Genomic DNA, 5,361 nt, shown 5'->3' with positions numbered 1-5,361 from the left:
TGCAAAGAGTCATAATCTACAGCAAGCTTTCCATACCATTTTTCAAATGGTGTCTTGCCATCAATAGCAGTAGATAGTAAGCGATTAATGAGGTTGCATGCATATGTAACTGCCTCAGCCCAAAATTCTTTGCCCAAGCCAGCATTGGACAACATACACCGTACCTTCTCCAACAAGGTCTGGTTCATACGTTCTGCCACTCCATTCTGTTATGGTGTATGTATGACAGTGAAGTATCAGACGATGCCATCATTTTGACAGACCTTATTGAAATAATCATTTTTGTATTCACCTCCATTGTCTGTGCGAATACACTTGATCCTCTTGCCTGTTTGATTCTCCACCATCGTCTTCCATTTGAGAAAAATTTCCAACACTTCATCTTTGCTCTTCATTGTATACACCCATACTCTTCGGGAAAAATCATCAACAAAGGTTACAAAATAGTGCCTCCCACCCAATGAAGGTGTTTTGGAAGGACCCCAAACATCAGAGTGTACATAATCCAAAATGCCTTTAGTATTATGGATCGTTGTACCAAATTTAACCCTTGTCTGTTTCCCTTTTAACACAATGCTCACAAAACTCCAAGTTGCAAGCCTTGACTCCTTTTAACAATCCTTGATCTGATAGAGTTTTCAAGGATTTTCCTCCAGCATGTCCCAAGCGCATGTGCCATAGCTTGGTTGCTTCTGCCTCTTTGTCGTCACTGGATGTCACTGTCGCTGTCCCAATAACTGTACTACCACGATAGCGGTACATATTATTGTTCTTCTGATTAGCCTTCGTTACCACTAGTGCACCGGAGCATACTCTCATCACTCTATTTTCTGCAATGATTTTGAACCCTTTTGATTCTAGGGCTCCTACAGAGATGAGATTCTTCTTCAAATCCGGTACAAATCGAACATCTGTTAATGTTCTGATCATTCCATCATGGTTCCTTAATCGTATTGAACCAATGCCATATGAGGTAAGAGGGCTGTTATCCGCTGTGTGGATGACTCCATATTCTCCTTCTTGAAATTCCACAAACCAGTCCCTGTTGGGACACAAATATCGCTCATACACGCTCACTTTATCTTTGCACGAAAACTCTTCGTGTTTCCGAACAAAGAGGGGCAGCTGTGAGCACGTGATTTTTGTTTTACGCGACAATCGCTCCAAAAGAAATAAAAATAATAACAAATGGTCCCGCTGTACAACTTTGGATTTTACATGGCACTTTGTTAATTATTTATGATTTTTGCCCATGTTTTATTTTTTTTTTATTAAAAAAAAATACAAAATGTATGTGTCATGCGTAATTTAAACCGTAATCCGTTTGTTAAATCGAGAATCACAAAATACGCATTTTCTGTCCTGATTTGTTGCCTTGTTTAATTTTACCTACTTCTAACATTTTTGTATGCGTGTAATAAATACGTAAAGTATTAATTAATGGTATTTAGTTTTATTTAATTAGTTTGTGTTTAGGAAAATTAGAAATAAAGAAAAAGAGGTTAAACTCGTTTTAAAGAGCTTGGGCCAATTCCCATTTTTAAAAAAAATCAGGAGGCCCAAATGAACAGCCCAAACGACCCAGTCCCAACAGGCCCTCGGCAAGACTCCTAAACGACGTCGTACAAGCACCATCTCTGTGAGCCGTTGATGGATTCAAAAGAACGGCCCAGATCTGGCCAATCCTTTACTTAAATGACACCGTATGAGGCTTTTTAATCATAGCCGTTAATCCATTCCTCATCCAACGGTCAAGGTCACTTCCCCATAAACTATGTTGAACCCGACCCATTTCCACCCGAACCAACCCAGACCCCGTTTAGATGGAACGACACCGTTTCCCCTAAGCCTTTAGATCCAAGCCGTTAATCTCGAGTGATCCAACGGCTGAGATCAACCCACCCATTCCATATATAAGCCTCCTACCATACCCTGCCCCCTATCCAAGACCCCGCCTTCGTCCTCATCCCCTTCCCCTCCGAACCCTAGAGCCGCCCCCATCTCCCTTCACCAGAAACCCGGCGGCATGGACGCCGGTGACCTTCCCCTTAACACCATAGAACCCCCTTGCCATCCTGAACCTGGATCTGTTAACCACCTAGCTCGAATCCCTTCCCACCTTCTCGAATCTTCATTTGAAGATTCGAGTCGGAACCTGACTTGCACCGTTTGACCCCAGTCTCACACCAGACACTCCCCAGACCCCCCTCGTGACCAAACCATGCTTGGTTTGGTCCGAATCTGACCAGGGAAGCATGAATCCCAGATCTGATTTTTGAAACCATAAGGTTCCTCGTCACTGGTCCGTATCTTGTTCAAGCCGAAGAGATTAAGGTCTAATGGACCTTAATCGAAGTGTTTCTCATCTGAGAAACACTTCGATTAAAGTCCGTTCAGCCTTAAGAAAGGTCTGTCCGAATCCAAGTTAAGGCTTTTGATTTTTTTTCGGGTTTTAAGGTAAGTTTGCTTTCTTTTCTTTATTTCTGTTGGTCCATGTGAGTGATTAAAAGTCTGTTCATGTTTTGTTTCAATTTGTGTCTTTGAATTTTTATCAACTTCTGTTTGTCCACTTTGCCTGAACCTCTGTGTTTGTTTGAATCCCCCTCCTATTCTGATAATGCGTGTGTATGTATGTGCTGTGCGAATAATTGAGCTTCAAATGTTGACTGATCAACTGATTCCTCGAGTACCACTTTGCTTAGCCAGTATAATTCAAATCATGTGTCGATACTGTTAAATGTCTGATTTTTGGTTACGATTGTATGTGTTATAACTAGTATAGTCAAGTCGACATATGTCGTCAATTAGTTTCAGCTGTCCGAACAATAACAAATCGACTTACTTCTGCTAAGCATTTGTTGAATCAATTAAGAACTGGTTTTGTTTACTTATAGTTGTTGATTTGAATCAGTAATGTAAAAGGAATGTTTTGTTTAAGTTCTGAATTGGAGGGCATGTGCACTTGTGCACAGCATGTGCATTTGTGCACCACAGGTGCATTTGTGCACAGCCTGGTTCCTGCATAAAGGCCTTTGTTACATTTAAATTAGTTTGACAGCACATGCTGTCAGATTATACCCTGCTGCCCATATCCTGCTTTAGCTTAAAAATATTAAACCTCACTTAAAAGGTAAGTCTGCCAGGGAATATCATGGGAGTTTGTTTATATTTAAAGTAAGTGGAAACTGAAACAAGACAGGCAGCACATGGGAGGGTGTTCTTTTGGGTCTAACAGGCTGTTAAAGGGCTGAGGTTTAGGCTTATAAAGGAGAGGGGAGAGAACACAAAAAGAGGAGGCTGAGAAATAGACAGGGGGAGAGAGAAGAGAGATAAGTGGAATTTAAGCTATAAAAGGGGGAACTTCCATCAGTTAAAGGGGGGACATCTGATAGGAGACAGAGATAAGAAAGGGTGGGCACATTGAGAGATACAGAGACAACAAAAACACACAGAGGGAACTCAGACTGGACTGGGGGCTGGGATTTTCAGAATAGATAGAGAGGGAGATAAAGGAAGGATACACATACATAGAGGATTGAAAAAGGATAGAACTGATTTTAGGAAAACACAGATAGAGAGAGGTTAAGAGATAGAAAGCATACAGTCAACAATCAGAAACTGTTTCTTCCTATTATTGTTTGGGTTTCATTTGTTCAACCTGTTCAATCAATTCTGATTCTTTGAAGTTCCAATTGAGTCTACTAGTCGAGTGCTTTCATTGGTTTACTACTGGTTTTGGTCTGCCTGGAGTTCTGATTCTACTTCACTGTGTGTTGCTGTCATTTGGCTACTCTTTCTATCGGCTATAGTTGCATTCCTGCACTCGAGCCTGTTCTGTTGTGTTGCTTTGTTTGCTGCTGTTACTTTGTTCCTGCTGCTGCTGATTTTCTCTATCTTCTTCCTCTTCTTCTGTTGTATTCAACATTCAGGTACACATTTCATACTGATGTAACCATGAAAGGCATGAATTGAAAGATCTGAAGAATGTTTAATTATCTGTTGCCTTACTTACAGCTTTTGCGAATATTGTTAAAGTTGTATAAATTCCTTTATTTGTAGCCCAATAGAAAACACATTAGTAAGTCTGTACTTAATTGAAAATATTCTTGCCTAAAAATGCGATATGGTTTGTTGGCAGTACACGTGATGTAGTCATATGATTTATGGAATGTGCTATCATTTGGTAGAATTGTTAATTCAAACTCTTCTTCCAGTTATGTTTTGAGTATGTAGGGTGAATGGTTGCTTGAAAAATTCTGCCGAGTACAGCGCAGTCTTAAGTTTAGGAGCTTCAGTTTCGGTAGGCAGTTTTAGGTTGAATTCTGAATGTTATTAGTAGTTACCATCTAATGAGTAACCCTTTTTTTATTAATCTTGTTAAAATAAATTCAAAGTTTAACTCGAGGAGTATTTGGGGCTAAGTGTAGTGTTTCATCAATCTCGTGTATAATTCTCCTACTCAATTAAAAGCACGTTCCATGAGGTATACGCTTCTTCACTTCGTAAATGATTAGGCAGGTAATTAATAAGAATCCGGATTTGGCCAAAGCACATAATTGAATTAGCACGTATCTTTTTTTTTCTCTTTTATTTTTAGAGACAAACACATTAGAAATGTAGTCGTTTTAGGATATCCTTTCTAAAATAGAGACGAGTCTCGCCAAACAAAAAATGCAAAAATTGCGGGGCCCTCAATAAATAATCATAATATTCAGAATTCAGGCTAGGCCGTTTAGTGAATCTCATGGCCTTCTCAAAAAATAATAACGCGTTAGACTCTTTAGGCGCGGCTTAATTAAATTACATTCTTAAATTCGGGTGCGCATTTATGTGACCCAAATTCAAATCTCAACGGAGTCGAAATGCGTTAACAACTACGGGTGCATTGATTGTGACGTGGTTCGAGATGCATTTTCACGACGTTGCAATTCTATAAAAATAAATGATAATAATAAAAGCGGTTTAAACTTAATAAAAGCACATAAGTCACAACATGTATTTAAATCAGATATTTTAGCCATTATAACAATTTAAGCGACCGTGCTAGAACCACGAGATTCGAGGGTGCCTAACACCTTCCCTCGGGTCAACAGAATTCCTTACTTAGAATTTCTGGTTCGCAGACTTCACTTGGAAAAGTCGAATATTTCCTCGATTTGGGATTCAAGATAAACCGGTGACTTGGGACACCAAAAGCCAAACCTTTCCCAAGTGGCGACTCTGAATTGAATAAATAATCCCATTTCGAATATTGTCACTTAAATTGGAAAAACTCCACCCCCGCATTTAACCCTTCGGGGCCGGGCGCGCAAAAAGGAGGTGTGACAGCTCTGGCGACTCTGCTGGGGATAGTTTACCCAG

Source organism: Nicotiana tabacum, chromosome 10 (assembly GCF_000715075.1).
Source record: "Nicotiana tabacum cultivar K326 chromosome 10, ASM71507v2, whole genome shotgun sequence".
In the NCBI taxonomy this organism is placed as follows: Eukaryota; Viridiplantae; Streptophyta; class Magnoliopsida; order Solanales; family Solanaceae; genus Nicotiana; species Nicotiana tabacum.
The sequence above is the reverse complement of the archived record's forward strand: the minus strand, read 5'-3'. Positions refer to the sequence as shown.